We start from the raw sequence: 16719 nt of genomic DNA on the forward strand, positions 1-16719 counted from the left end.
TTCACCTTCTGATGAGACTTCAGGAAGCTTACAATCATGGTGGAAGGCACAGTGGGAGTTGGCACGTCACATGGTAAGAGCAAGAGAGTGAGAGTGGGGGTGCAAAGGTGCCACAGATGCAAACAACCAGATCTCGCAATAGCTCATTATTGTGAAGACAGCACCAAGCCATGAGGGATCTGCCCCCATGACCCAAACACCTCCCACCAGGCCCCACCTCCAACCTTGGGGATTACAATTCAACATATGGGGAATACATACATATGTACGTATGTGTCTCCTTACTATTTTTCCCCCCAAAAAAATGTCCTGGCTATTTGTACCCATTTGTTCCCCCAAATGAATTTTAGAATAATTTTGTCAAAGACTGCATTAGATTGTTTCTTTGGGCCATATAATTATTTGTTGCATGGGGTTGTCCTATGCACTGTAGGATATTTAATAGCATTTCTGACCTCTACCCGCTAGATGCCTGCCAGTAGTAACCCCTCAACTTGTGACAATCAAAAATGTCTCCAGACATTGCCAAATAGCCCCTGGGTGGGGGGTAAAATTGCACCAGTTCAGAACCACTACATTAGTTTTATAAGTTAATTAAAGGAGAGTTAATGTCTTTACAATATTGTCTTTCTAAGCAGAAGTACAGTATAACTTTCATTTTATGAGATTTGCTTCTTGGTGGTCAGTAAAACTATAAGACTTCCTTGGGTTTGGTGCCTTTTTATGGAGCTAGTGTTTTGATTCTGAATGACTATGTGCTATGTAGGGTTAAACATATCAATCATGGTAAGCATCACATAATAAGAATAGCTGGCATTTATGCCAGGTACCATGTCAAGTGCTTTACTTGGATTAACTCATAATCTTCACTGCAACCCCATGAGGTAGGTAGTATTATTATCCCTGTTTGGTAAATGAGGAAACTAAGGTAGCTTCAACCAGATGCTAACTAGTGGAGCAGGTTTACCACCGCTTGTCTCCATCTTTAAGATCCTGGGGCAAACTTTTTCAAACCTCATACCAGGTTTCCAAGGGAACATCAGGTGGGGATGGTAGTAGTAAACGGTTAAGTGGAAAAAAGCAAGTCACAAAATATAATTCTATTTTTTAAATGGATGGTTTGGAAAAAATAGACTCACCAGAGTTTTTTAATACAAAAATTGTTTTTTAAAACTCCTTTTTTTTTTTTTTTTGAGATAGAGTCTTGCTCTCTCACCCAGGCTGGAGTGCAGTGGCACAATCGCATAAGTTAGTGAACTTATTAATATAATATTCACTACAGCTGTGTGGAGCTGCCATAGAATAGAAAGGAAAATTCATCTACATTTTGAATTTAATACATCAGATGTGAAATTAACTTGGATCTTAAATCAAGTTCAGCTTGCTTGAAAGCCTGCAGATCACTTCCAACATCCCTCATTTATCCTGAACTGTCTTTGGGAGGTTGGTGTGTCTGGCTACCCATGAAGACAAAGTGTTCCTTCCTGTCTGGTAGGGATTTAGTTTTGTATTTTTGTATTAGCTAATTTGTAAAGTGTTACCTTATTCCAGTGGATCTTTTAATAACAGCTTTATTAAAGTATAATTCCATACCATACCATAAAATTCTCTGAGTTGTGCAGCCATCACCACTATCTAATTTTAGAACATTTACTTCACTCCAGAAGGAAACCCTGTACCCTCCAGTGGGTTCTCTGATTTGCTTATGTTTTAAAGGTACATAATCATATCATTCAAAAAATAAATTTTTCCCATTTTAAATTATAAACATTAGGCTGGGCATGGTGGCTCACGCCAGTAATCCCAGCACTTTGGGAGGCTGAGGTGGACAGATCACTTGAGTTGGGAGTTTGAGACCAGCCTCGACAATATGGTAAAACCCCATCTCCACTAATACAAAAAATCAGCCAGGCATGGTAGTCCAGCTACTTGGGAGGCTGAGGACTGAGAATCACTTGAACCTGGGAGGCAGAGGTTGCAGTGAGCCAAGATGGCTCCACTTCACTCCAGCCTGGGTGACAGAGCGAGACTCCATCTGGAAAAAAAAATTATAAACATTATTTTTAAATTGTAAATAGGCCGGGCGTGGTGGCTCACGCCTATAATCCCAACACTTTGGGAGGCTGAGGCAGGCGGATCACTTGAGGTCAGGAGTTCGAGACCAGCCTGGCCAACATGGCGAAACCCTGTCCCTACTAAAAATACAAAAGTTAGCTGGGAGTGGTGGCACGCGCCTGTAGTCCCACCTACTCTGGAGGCTGAGGCATGACAATTACTTGAATCTGGGAGGTGGAGGTTGCAGTGAGCCGAAATCGTGCCACTGCACTCCAGCCTGGGCAACAGAGCAAGACTCTATCTCAAAAATAATAATAATCATAAACTGTAAATACAGGTAAGAAATTCTTATGTAAGAACCTGCCCCTATCTATTTCTACTCTAGATAACTACAGTTTTTGTGTATTGCTCCAGAAATTTTCCTTGTGTGTGCACAAACATATTTAAATGTATAATTCTTTCCCAATGGGATCATGCTTTTTAAAATTACTTAATATATTATAGGCATTAAAATAAAAACTAAAATTTATATATATTTATATATAATTAGTATATATATTTTAAAATTAAAAAATATGTAATAGACATTTAAAAAATTCATACCTCATTCAGACCATTATTCATTTTGCTTGCAATGGTATTCCCAGTGCACAACATGGTGCCTGGTACATTGTAAGTATTCATTCAATAATCGTTTTATCAGCTGCATGTTATTCTAATGTTAACCATAATTACTCAGGAATGGAAAACCAAACATCGTATGTTCTCCCTCATAAGTGGGAGCTAAACTATGAGGATGCAAAGGCATAAGAATGACTTTGGCGACTCGGGGAAGGGGTGAGAAGGGGGCGAGGGATGAAAGACTACAAATTAGGTTCAGTGTATACTGCTTGGGTGGTAGGTACACCAAAACCTCACAAATCACCACTAAAGAACTTACTTGTGTGACCAAATACCACCTGTTACCCAAAAACCTATGAAACTAAAAAGAAATTTTAATAAAAATTTTTAAAAACCAAACTTAGCCAGTCTCTTATTGATTTTAATTTTTTTGATGTTAGACTATGATATGATGAATCCTCTTACATGGTCATTAAAATACGGTTTTTTTTCTCTGCATTTTATGGTTAAAAAAGGAAAAAAAAATGTTTGTAGGACAAGTTCCTTGCAGTGGAATTTTGAGGATAAAGAGTAATATGTCTTTTTTTATTTTAATATATACCACTATTGTGGACATTATGTCATTCCTTGTGACATCCTAGTGTCTGAATCTCAGAACACTAGGAGTGTACAGAACTCCCACCTTCAGAGATACAATCTACTTCTGTGTAAAGAAGCAGAAATGGCAGATGCTCACTTTCCCAGGCTCTGGTAGACCTAGTGCTCAGACGTGGGACCTAGGTTCTACCAGAAGCTGGTGACAGGAAGAAGCAGGGCCCAGGTGAACTCCAATTTAGTGAAGATGGCAGCAGCAGTGGCAACTACATACAGCAGTAGTAACGTTCTTTGTTTTTTTCTTTTCTTTTTTTTTTCAGACGGTGTCTTGCTGTGTCACTCAGGCTGGAGTGCAGTCGCACAACCTCAGCTCACTGCAACCTCTGCCTCCCGGGTTCAAGTGATTCTCCTGCCTCAGCTTCCTGAGTAGCTGGGATTACAGGTGTACGCCACCACGCCCAGCTATTTTTTGTATTTTTAGTAGAGACGGGGTTTCGTCATATTGGCCAGGCTGGTCTCAAACTGCTGACCTTAAGTGATCCGCCCACCTCAGCCTCCTAAAGTGCTGGGATTACAGGCACAAGCCACCGCTCCCAGCTGCTTTTCCTATTTCAAATGAAGTTATGAATCATCTTATCTGTTACTTTTTAAAATCCCATTGGAATTTTGTTTGTAATTATTAAGCTTATAGATCAATTTGGGTAGAACAAATGCTTTTTAAAATTTAAATTTTTGTTATAAAAGGTGTATGATGGCTGGGCACGGTGGCTCACACCTGTATTCCCAGCCAGCTCTTTGGAAGGCCGAGGCGGGTGGACCACTTGAGGCTGGGAGTTTGAGACCAGCCTGGCTAACATGGCGAAACCCCATCTCTACTAAAAATACAAAAATTAGCCAGGTGTGGTGGCATGCACCTGTAATCCCAGCTACTCTGGAGGCTGAGGCAGGAGAATCACTTGAACCCAGGAGGTGGAAGTTGCAGTGGGCTGAGATCATGCCACTGCACTCCAGGCTGGGTGACAGAGCAAGACTCTGTCTCAAAAAAAAAAGAAAAAAAAAAAAAAAGTTTTATGAATAAGTAATTTAAGTAGACCTATATTCAATAAAGAAATAGAATCAATAATTATTAGTAACCCTCCAAAACAGAAAGCCCCAGGCCCAGATGGGTTGGCGAGTGAATTCCAACAAATATTTAAGGAAGAAATGATATAAATTCTCAACAATCTTTCAGAGAATAGAAGCAGAGGGACTACTTGCTAACTAGCTCTATGAGACCAACATTACACTAATACCAAAGCAAGACAAATTATAAGAGAAAACTACAGACCAATATCTTTTATGAACACAGATGCAAAAATCCTCAACAAAATATTAGCAAATCAAATCCAACAATGTTCAAAAAGAATTACACATCGTGACCAAGTAGGATTTCTCCCAGGTATGCAAGGTCAATTCTACATTTGAAAATCAATTAAATCCATTAATGCAATTCACCACATCAGTAGGCTAAAGAAGAGAAATCACATGATCCCTTCAATAGAGGCCAAAAAAGCGTTTAACACCCATTCATGATTTAAAAAAAAAAAAAAAAAAGCCTTCCAGCAAACTAGGAATAGAGGGGAACTTCCTCAACTTCAGAAAGAACATCTACGAAAAACCTGCCACTAACATCATACCTAATGGTGAAAAACTTGAAGCATTCCTACTAAGATCAGGGATAAGGCAAGGATATCTCCTCACTACTCCTTTTCAGCATTGTACTGGAAGTCCTAGCTAATATGACAAAAAAAACAGAAGAAAAGAAAGATACAGGGCCGGGCATGGTAGATCACGCCTGTAATCTGAGCACTTTGGGAGGCCAAGGCAGGTGGAGTACTTGTGGCCAGGAGTTCGAGACCAGCCTGGCCAGTGTGGTGAAATCTCGTCTCTACTAAAAATATACAAATCAGCCAGGCATGGTGGTGAGCACCTGTAGTCCTAGCTACTTGGGAGGCTGAGGCAGAAGAATCACTTGAACCCAGGAAGCAGAGGTTGCAATGAGCCGAGATTGCACCACTGTGCCCCAGCCTGGGTGACAGAGTGAGACTCTATCTCAAAAAAAGAAAAAGTATGTGGATTGGGAAGGAAGAAATAAAATTGTCTTTGTTCACTGAAGACATGATTTGTCTATGTAGAAAATCTCAAAGAATCTAGAAAAAAACCTCTTGGAACTAACAAGCAATTATAGTGAGTTTGCAGAACACAAGGTTAACATACAAAACTCAGTTGCTTTCCTATATACTAACAATGAAAAAGTGGAATTTGAAATGAAACATACATTACCATTTACATGTACATTAGCACTCCCAGAAATTGAACAAATAGGCGTAAATATAACAAAATATCTACAGAATCTTTATATAGAAAACTGTGATGACGGGTGTCAAAGAAGAACTACATAAATGGAGAAACATTTCATGTTTGTGAATAGGAAAACTCAATGTCATCAAGATGTTAATTCTTCCTGACTTAATTGGTAGATTCAATGCAATCCCAATCAAAATCCCAGCAATTTGTTCTATGAACATCAACAAACTGATTGTAAAGTTTATATGGAGGGACAAAAGATTCAGAATAGCTGTCTTAGTTCATTTTTTATTGCTGTAAGGGAATACCTGAGGCTGAGTCATTTATAAAGAAAAGAGGTTTATTTGGCTCATAATTCTGCAGGCTGAACAAGAAGCATGGCACCAGCATCTGCCTCTGGTGAGGACCTCAGGAAGCTTCCAACCGTGGCAGAGACGAATGGGGAGCAGGTATGTCTCATGGTGAGAGAAGGAGGAAGAGAAAAAAGAACATTCATATTTTGCAGGAACTATGAGTGAGAACTGGCTCAATCCCTTGAGAATGGCACCATGACATTTATGAGGGATCTGTCCCCATGATTCCACCAGGTCCTACCTCCAACATTGGGGATCAAATTTTAACCTGACACTTGGAGGGGCCAAATATCCAAACTATTATTCTTTCCCTGGCCCCCCAAATGTCATATCCTTCTCACATTGCAAAATATAATCATCCCTTCCCAATAATTTCCAAAAGTCTTAACTCATTCCCCTATCAATTAAAAAAATGCAAAATCTCATCTGAGACTGAAGGCTAATTTCTTCCAGCTGTGAGCCTGTAAGATGAAAAGCAAGTTATTGAATTCTAAGATACAATGATTGTACAGGCATAGGGTAAACATTCCCATTCCAGAAGGAAAAAAATGGCCGAAAGAAGGGGGTAATAGGCCTCATGCAAGTCCAGAACTCAGCAGGGCAAACATTAAATCTTAAAGCTCCAAAATAATCTCCCTTAACTCCATGTCCTGCATCCTGGGCATACTGGTGCAAGGGGTGGGCTCCTAAGGCCTTGGGCAGCCCCACCCCTTGGCTTTACTGGGGCATAGCCCATATGGCTACTCCCACAGGTGGGAGTTGGGCCTTTGGCTTTTCCAGGCTGAAAATACAACCTGCTGGTGGCTCTACCACTCTCAGCTCTGGAGGGCAGCAGCCTTGTTCTACTAAGGAGTACCCCAGTAGGGACTCTATGGGGGCTCCAACCCCACATTTCCCCTTGGCACTGCCCTAGTAGAGTCTCTCTGTGGGGGCTCTGCCCCTGTGGCAGGCTTCTGCCTGGGCATGCAGACTTTCTGATACATCTTCCGAAATCTAGGTGAAAACTGCCAGAATGCGCTCTTGCATTCTGTGTGTCTACAGGCTTAACACCACATGGAAGCTACCAGGGCCTCTGATTGGCAGCCTGAGCCATGCCTGGGGCCTTTTGAGCCCTGACTGTGGCCTGAACAGCCTGAATTTGGATTGGGCTCCTGAAACCATTCTGTCCTTCTAGGCCTCTAGGCCTTTTTCCCATTGTCTTGCTAATTTCTGTTGCAAGTGGTTGCTCTTCAGCCCCTTTAAATTTCTCTCCTAAAAATGCTTGTTCCTTCCCTACCACAGGACTGGGTTGCAAATTTTTCAGACTTTTACACTCTGCTTTCCTTTTAATTTTAAGTTCAAACCTTAGATCAGCCCATTGCTCCCACATTTGATTGTGGACTGTGAGATTTAGAACAAAGCAATGATATTTGCTTTTACTGCTCCTATTCAGATGGTGCTGGAAGTCTCAGCTGGTGCAATTAGTTAAGAAAAGGAAATAGGCCAGGCATGGTGGCTCATGCCTATAATCCCAGCACTTTGGGAGGCCAAGGAGGGAAGATTGCTTGGGCCCAGGAGTTCAAGACCAGCCTGAGCAAGGTAGGGAGATACCATTTCTACGAAAAAAGTAAAATAGGAAAGGGGAATAAAAGGCATACAGATTGGAAAAAAGAAATGAAACTGTCCCTATTTCCAGATGACATGATTGTCTATGCAGAAGATCTAAAGGAATATACCCACCCCCAACAACAACAACAACAAAACCCTCCTAGGACCTAATTGAGGGAGTTTAACAAGGTCACTGGATAGAAATTCAACACAAGCCTTGACCAGGAATTTTTTCCTTCAGGAGTATAGCCAACTTAGAAGGACTCTCCACTTCAAACAAACAAACAAACAGGATTCTGACCGAAACTAATTTGTCCTGCTAGCCAGGCTGGCAAGAATTAACAGAAGTCTCCAAAGAGTAAAATTAACCAGAAACTGTGAACAGAAACTAGAGTGGCAGGCAGCATATCCCACTATCAACACCATAAGTGGGTGATAAGCCTCGGGTCAGCAGTTTGCTGGTATAGGTGAATCTGACACTTCCAATTTCTTAAATCCAAAGCCCCAAAAGAAAAGTGTTCTGGTTTCTGAGCTTTCTTTGTTTTGCTCTAAAATGTGAATAACATTCACCTCACAATGTCTGAAAATAGGGTTAATTAGGAGGCCTGTTGGAGTTATTTCCTAGTTTCACTCTGCAGATGCCAAATATCGGGATGCCTTAGTAATCTGTGTTTCTCCTCCCTCTGGCAAAACAACTGTTAAAATTAGATAATTTGTTATCTGTGAAAGTTTAATTGGAGCAATATGTGATGGAAATGCAAATTACTTAATTAGGAGTTAGGGAGAGTATGAGAGAACAATGAAATGAGAATAAATTAACAAATATTATTAGATTAAATTTATTTATTAATCGTGTTGGATCCAAGTACCTTATAGCTACCAAGGATACAGGATACAAAGAGAGGTTATTCTCAAACGGGGGAGAAGATAATTGAGTACCCTGCAAAATGCCTCATGATATGTGCTAAAGTAATATTAGTATGTACAGTGTGCTATGGAACCATCAAAGAGGGGAGCAACTGACTCTCTCCAAAATTTGAAGAGCAATGCAGTTGGATTCTACTTCCAATCTGTAAAACTGCCTCACAGTTAAAGTACTCTCTGAGGGCCCGGTGAAAAATCAGGCAGATACCAGAGAGGAATCTATTCTTACAAGATAGCTGCATAGGGTGATATCTGTGACTTTGCGGCTTTTTTAACTGATTGCATTCCCCAATCATTTGCAACTTGGGTGGCAGAAAGCTGAGATTTTATGGACTTGAAATGTCAGGGGACAGAGGTCAAGGCTGGCGGAGCAAGAAATTACAGAGGAATCCCTGCAAACAAGAAAAATCATACGAAGGGTGAACTGCAAAATTTTAGTATAATGACTGCTCAGGTGGTTGGCTGACAGCCAAATTATGTAGGCACAGCAGAGGACCCCCCCCCCACCACCTCAAGAGGCCAGGTTAAAACAACAGCAGCTGGAAACCATAAGAACAAAGATATCAGTACCTATATTGTGCAAGGGAGACAAAGTTTGCAGTTCGAATCTAGGCAGGTTAATTATTAATATCTACTAGAACAACAAAAACCCCACAACAATTCTTAGAAGAACACAGTTAAACCCAGTGTCTAGGCGTGCAAAGAAACAGAAGTGTGACTCATACTCAAGGAGGGGGAAAGGGCAGTCAATAGAAACTGACTCTGAGTGAGCCTAGTTGGATTTAACAGAAACTTCAAAGCAATTATTGTAAATGTGTTCAATGAGTTAAACTATGACATCAATGAGTGGGGTGGAAAATCTCAACCAAGAAATGGAAACTATAAAAATGGAAATTTGAGAGTTGAAAAATACAGTAACTGAAATTTTTTAAAAATCTAAATAGCTTCAACAGTAGATTACAAAACAAAGCAGATTGGCAAAAGAAGCCATGAAGTTCAAGCTAGATCAATAGAAATCACCCAGTTTCCAGAAACAGGAGAGAAAAAGATGGAATAAAGTTGAAAAGAGATATGTAGGGCAATATCAAACAATCCATAATAGGTATAATTAGAGTCTTAGAAGGAGGGGCAGCAGTAGATTATAGAAAATTTTTTGAAGAAATAATGACTGGAATTTTCTCACATTTTGTGGGAAAAAATTAACTTACCCAAGTAGTACAGCAGACTGAAAGCAAGATAATTACAAAGAAAACCACTTATTGACTGTCCAGAGAAAAATGGTATATCGTACATAGGGAACAACAGTGCAATTAACACCTCACTTCTTATCAGAAACTGTGGAGGTCAAAAGACATTGGACCAACATATTCAAATGATGGAAAAAAGAAAGCTTTCAGCCAAGAATTCTGCATCTGGAAAAATTATCCTTCAAAAATAGGGGGAAAATAAAGACATTTTTGGATAAACAGAGATGAGAGAATTTTTCACTAGCAGACCTGCACTATAAGACATTTTGGCTGAAGGGAAATGACACCTAAATGGATATTTGGATCTACACAAAGGAGTGAAGAGCACATGAAATTGTAAATGTGTGTAAAACAAAAATAATGATTTTTTGTTATGTCTTAATATCTTTAAAAGACAAGTGACTGAAACGTATAGTACTACTGTGCTGATGTGTTTACAATGTATACAGATAATACACAGGACACCAGAAATACAGGATGAGGCACAGGTGAGTGGAATACTTTGTAAGGTTTCTATAGTTTTACCTTAAGTAATTCGATAAATTTTCTTTTCTTTCTGTTTTTTTTTTTTTTTTTTTTTTTGTCCCCCAGGCTTGTCTTTGTCTGGCTTTGTCCCCCAGGCTTGAGTGCAGTGATGCAATCTCAGCTCGCTGCAGCCTCAACCTCCCAGGTTCAAGCAATCCTCTTGACTCAGCACCCCCAAGTAGCTGGGACTACAGGTGCACACCATCACGCCAGCCAAATTTTTTTGTAGGGATGGAGTTTCACCATGTTGCCAAGGCTGGTCTCCAGCTCCTGAGCGCAAGCGATCTGCCCGCCTTGGCCTCCCAAAGTGCTAGGACTACAAGCCTGAGCCACCATGCTGTGCCAAGAAGTAATTCAATACATTTTCTAAAATTTTCTAAAGTACACTGGAATAAATTGAATGTATACACTGTAGTCCCAAGAGCAACCACTAAAAATATAATGAAAAGACATATAGATAGAAAACCAATAGAGGAATTAAAATGTAATGCCAAAAAATATGTCACTAGCATAAAGGGAGGTAGGAAAAGAGGGACAATGAAACAAATAATGGATAGAAGAAATAGGAAAGAGATGGTATGATTGTAGGTTTAAAAGTGAACATGTAAATAATTAAGTGTAAATAGACCAAAATTCTAAACAAAAGGCAGAGATTGTCAGACTGGACCAAAAAAAAAGCAAGAACCAAGTATGTGCTATCTATATGAGATGTACTGTCTATATGAGAGACATTCTACATATAAAGATGCAAATACACTGAGAGTAAAGGGATAGAAAGAAATGTACCATGCAAATAGTATGCACAAGAAATTTGTAGTAACTCTATTCTTACCAGAAAAACAAGACATCAATACAAGGAAGATTTCTGGAGACTAAGAGGAATCTTTCATAATGATAAAAGAGTTAATACATTAGGAAGTTTTAAGAATTACATGTGTATATGCACCTAATAAATACAGTTTCAAAATACATGAAGCAAACAACTGAACTAAGATAGGGAAAACAGTCAAACTACAACCGTAGTTGGACACTTTTCACTCTGTAGTTGATAATACAACTGGATCGCCCCCACCAAAGTAAAGAAATCAAAGATCTGAAAAACACTATTAACTACCATGACCTGATTGATATTTATAGAACTGTAACTAACAAATACAGAATACAGTTTTTCTCCCTAAGTACACAAGGAAGATTCACCAGGGTAGGCCGTGTGTTAGGACATGAGTCTCAGTGTATTTCAAAAGATTAAAATCTTACAGAGTATGTTTTCTGACCATAATGAAAGTAAATTTGAACCACATGATAATAAAATGACTACATATTAAAAATTGTGTCCTTCAGAAAAATTCACATACTTTTTTAAATTGTGGGATGAAGCCAAAGTAGTCATTACAGTGAAATTTTTAGTTTTAAATGTTAATGTTAGAAAAGAAAAAAGTCTAAACCTAAGCTTCCATTTAAGAAGCTAGAGAAAGAACAAATTAAATATAAAGTAGAAAGAAGGAAATAATAAAGATAACAGAAATAGATGAAATAGGAAACATTAAAAAGATCAATAAAGTTGATAAATATCTAGCTAGATTGATCAGGGATTTAAAAAATGTTACCAATATTGGGGATAAAAATAGGAATTGGGAATAAATCTATATAGAGTATAGAATTATAAAGTTGATAGGAAATATTATGAACAATTTTATGCCAATAAATTTGATAAATGAAATGGACAAATTTCTGGAAAAACACAAGTCATAAAACTAACACAAGAAGGCGGATAAAATATTAATAGCCCTATGTCTACTAAAGAAATTGAATTTGTAATTTTAATTTGTACCTTTCCTGCAAAGCAAATTTCAGGTGCAAAGAGGTTCACTGGTGAATTTCACCAAACATTTAAGAAAGACATAGTACCATTCAAACACAACTTAAATAGAAGGGGTAGGACTGTTTCTCAAGTTATTTTATTAAATCAGTTTTACTCTGATAACAAAAACAGAAAAATTACAAAAATAGAAAATTACAAATAAAAATCCCACATAAACATGCAAATTTTTTTTTTTCTGAGAGATGATGCCTCACTCTATTGCCCAGGCTGGAGTGCAGTGGTGACCCCACAGCTGACTGCAGCCTTGACCTCCCAGGTTTAAGCCGTCCTCCCTTCTGAGCCTCCCAGGTAGCTGGGACCACTGGCATACACCACCACGCCCAGCAAGTTTATTTTATTTTATTTTATTTTGTAGAGGCAAGGTGTTGCTTTGTTGCCCAGGCTGGTCTTGAACTCCTGAGCTCAAGAGATCCTCCTGCCTAGGCCTCCCAAAGTGCTGGGATTACAGGCATGCACCACTGTGCCCAGGATAAATATGCAAAAATTCTTAACAAAATATCGATTCACTGAAGCCCATCAATATAGGAAAAGAACGATACATCATAACCAAGAGAAGCTTTCCCAGGATTGCAAGGTTAATTTAACACTAGAAAATCCATCAATATAAATTCTGATATTAGTAGAACAAAAAATCATCATCATCTTAACAGATGCCGAAGAAGCATTTGACAAAATGTAATAGCTCTTCCCAATTTAAACTCTGAGTAAACTAGGAAAAGAAGGGAACTTCCTTCAAGGCATCTGTGAAAACCTCACAGCTAGAATTATACTTAATGATGGAAGTCTGAAATTCTTTCTTCTAAGTTCAAGAACAAGCAGGGAAGGCAGAGCAAGATGGCTGAATAGAACCCTCCAGCATTTGTCCCCCAAGCAAGAACACCAACTTGAACAACTATCCACACAAGAAAGCACTTTCAGAAGAACTAAAACTCAGGTGAGCAATCACAGTACCTGGTTTTAACATATTAAGGAAAGAGGCACTGAAGAAGTTAGGAAAGATAGTCTTGAATTGCCTGTACCACACCTCCTCCATCATCCAGCAGTGCAGTATGATGTGGAGAGAGAATATGTGTGCTTGGGGAAGGGAAAGCGAAGTGATCGTGAGACTTTGCATTGGAACTCACTGCAGCCCTGTCACAGCAGAAAACAACACATGGCAGAATTTGGCCAGTGCCCACAGCAGAAGCATTTAGAACAGACATACCCAGAGGCAAATCGTCCATCCTAGCAGTCGGAACTTGAGTTCCAGCTAGCCCTACCACCATGGGCTAAGGTGCTCTGGGGTGCTAAATAAATTTGAAAGGCAGTCTAGGCCACAAGGACTGCAATTCCTGCACAAGTCCTGGTGCTGTGTTGGGCTCCGAGCCAGTGGATTTGGGGTCCACACGATCTAGTGAGACACCAGCTGGGGCAGCCAAGGGAAAGCTTATGTCACCCCTTCCCCAACTTCAGGCAGCACAACTCACAGCACTGGGAGGAGAGGGAAGAGTAAAGAGGGGCCAGGCATGGTGGCCTGTAATCCCAGCACTTTGGGAGGCCAAGGTGGGCGGATCACCTGAGGTCAGGAGTTCGAGACCAGCCTGGCCAACATGGCAAAACCCCATCTCTACTAAAAATACAAAAATTAGCCAGGCATGGTGGCAGGCACCTGTAATCCCAGCTACTCAGGAGGCTGAGGCCTGAGAATCATTTGAACCCTGGAGGCGGAGGTTACAGTGAGCCAAGATGTCGCCACTGCGTTCCAGCCTGGGTGACAGAGCAAGGCTCTGTCTCAAAAAAAAAAAGTATATGAGTAGATAATTTAAGTAGACCTATATCCAATAAAGAAATAGAATCAATAATTGTTAATAACCTTCCAGAACTGGACGACATTCTGTTAAGTGAAATAAGTTAGGCACACAAAGACAAACTTTGCATGTCCTCATTGTTTATGAGAGCTAAAAATTAGACTCATGGTGATAGTGAGTAGAATGATGGTTACCAGAGACTAGGAAGGGGAGTAGGGGGTTGGGAGAGAATGGATGGTTAATGGCCACAAAAATATTTTTAGATACAATGAATAAGATCTAGTATTTGATAGCACAACAAGGTGACTACAGTAAGCAATATTTTATCATACATTTCAAAATGACTGAGGGAGTACAATTGGAATGTTCTTAACAAAGAAATGAATTCTTGAGGTGATGGATACCCATTTACCCTGATGTGATTATTACACATTATACAATGTCTCAAAATATTCCTGTAAAATATTCCTGTCTCAAAATATCTCATGTACCCCATAGATATATAATATATAATATATAATTATATATATATAATTATTATATATTAGTATATAATTATATACATTATACTATAATGTATATGATTATATATTATATTATGTATATAATTATATATTATATTATAATGTATATAATTATATATTATAATGCATATAATTATATAATACTATAATGCATATAATTATATATTATAATGCATATAATTATATATTATAATGTATATAATTATATATTATAATGTATATAATTATATATTATATATTATGTATATAATGTATATATGATATATAACATATATTATATATAACATATGTAATATAATATATAATATATATATCTACTATGCAGTTATAAAAATTAGAAAAAAAACAAGGGCCAGGCACAGTGACTCACGCTGGTCATCCCACCACTTTGGGAGACCAAGGCAAGAGGATTCCTTGAGCCCAGGAGTTCAAGACCAGTCTGTAGTGACATCCCATCTCTACAAAAAAAAAAAAAAAAAAGCTGGGCGTGGTGGGACGCACCTGCAGTCCCTGCTACATAGGAGGCTGAAGTCATAGGATCACTCCACTGCACTCCAGCCTGTGTGACATAGCGAGACCCCATCTCAAAAAACAAAAAGCAAGAATGTCTGTTTTTGGCACTTCTATTCAGAATTATACTGAATGCCTTAGCAATTGCAATAAGGCAAAAAAAAAAAAAGCATACAGATTGGAAAGGAAGTAAGACTTATTTGTAGACAACACATATATAGAAATGTATATCGAAATCCTAGGTTCCACAATGGCCGTATAGGAACAGCTCCAGTCTACAGCTCCCAGGGTGAGTGACACAGAAGACGGGTGATGTCTGCATTTCCAACTGAGGTTCATCTCACTGGGGCTTGTCAGTGGGTGCACGACAGTGGGTGCAGCCCACTGAGCAAGAGCTGAAGCAGGGCGAGGCTTTGCCTCGCCTGAGAAGCGCAAAGGGTCAGGGAATTCCCTTTCCTAGCCAAGGGAATCTGTGACAGATGGCACCTGGAAAATGGGGTCACTCCACACTAATACTGTGCTTTTCCAATGGTCTTAGCAAACGGCACACCAGCAGATTATATCCCGTGCCTAGCTTGGAGGGTCCCACACCCATGGAGCCTCATTCATTGCTAGCACAGCAGTCTGAGATTGAACTGCAAGGTGCCAGCGAGGCTTGGGGAAGGGTGCCCGCCATTGCTGAGGCTTGAGTAGGTAAACAAAGCAGCCAGGAAGCTCAAACTGGGTGGAGCCCACCGCAGCTCAAGGCCTGCCTGCCTCTGTAGACTCCACTTCTAGGGGCAGGGCGTAGCCGAACAAAAGGCAGCAGAAACTTCTGCAGACTTAAATGTCCCTATCTGACAGCTTTGAAGAGAGTAGTGGTTCTCCCAGCTTGGAGTTTGAGATCTGAGAACGGACAGACTGCCTCCTCAAGTGGGTCCCTGACCCCTGAGTAGCCTAACTGGGAGGCACCTCCCAGTAGGGGCTGACTGACACCTCACACAGCTGGGTGCCCCTCTGAGATGAAGCTTCCAGAGGAACGATCAGGCAGCACCATTTACTGTTCCGGAATATTCACTGTTCTGCAGCCTCTACTGGTGATACTCAGGCAAACAGGGTCTGGAGTGGACCTCCAGCAAACTCCAACAAACCGGCAGCTAAGGGTCCTTACTGTTAGAAGGAAAACTAACAAACAGAAAAGACATTCGCACCAAAACCCCATCTGTATGTCACCATCATCAAAGACCAAAGGTAGATAAAACCACAAAGATGGGGAGAAACCAGAGCAGAAAAGCTGAAAAAAAAAAATTTTTTTTATACTGTAAGCTTTAGGGTACATGTGCACAATGTGCAGGTTAGTTACATATGTATACATGTGACATGCTGGTGCGCTGCACCCAGTAACTCGTCATCTAGCATTAGGTATATCTCCCAATGCTATCCTTCCCCCCTCACCTCACCCCACAACAGTCCCCAGAGTGTGATGTTTCCCTTCCTGTGTCCATGTGTTCTCATTGTTCAATTCCCACCTATGAGTGAGAATATGCGGCATTTGGTTTTTTGTTCTTGTGATAGTTTACTGAGAATGATTTCCAATTTCATCCATGTCCCTACAAAGGACATGAACTCATCGTTTTTTATGGCTGCATAGTATTCCATGGTGTATATGTGCCACATTTTCTTAATCCAATCTATCATTGTTGGACATTTGGGTTGGTTCCAAGTCTTTGCTACTGTGAATAGTGCCATAATAAACATAAGTGTGCATGTGTCTTTATAGCAGCA

General features: G+C 39.8%; 1 protein-coding gene across 4 annotated transcripts in view; it reads left to right on the forward strand.

The window, feature by feature from the left end:
* The window catches only part of SIMC1 (SUMO interacting motifs containing 1), a 103472-nt gene that overhangs the window by 17473 nt on the left and 69280 nt on the right, over positions 1-16719 (forward strand). The window contains exon 1 of one of the 4 annotated variants that reach the window (XM_055386304.2): positions 12825-13068. The exons of the other annotated variants lie outside the window; for them this stretch is intronic. The gene's annotated coding sequence lies outside the window, so the exon portion shown is untranslated. Of the gene's footprint in view, positions 1-12824; positions 13069-16719 lie in introns of those variants that run through there. 4 annotated transcript variants of the gene reach the window in all.

This window comes from Gorilla gorilla, chromosome 4, assembly GCF_029281585.2.
Source record: "Gorilla gorilla gorilla isolate KB3781 chromosome 4, NHGRI_mGorGor1-v2.1_pri, whole genome shotgun sequence".
In the NCBI taxonomy this organism is placed as follows: Eukaryota; Metazoa; Chordata; class Mammalia; order Primates; family Hominidae; genus Gorilla; species Gorilla gorilla.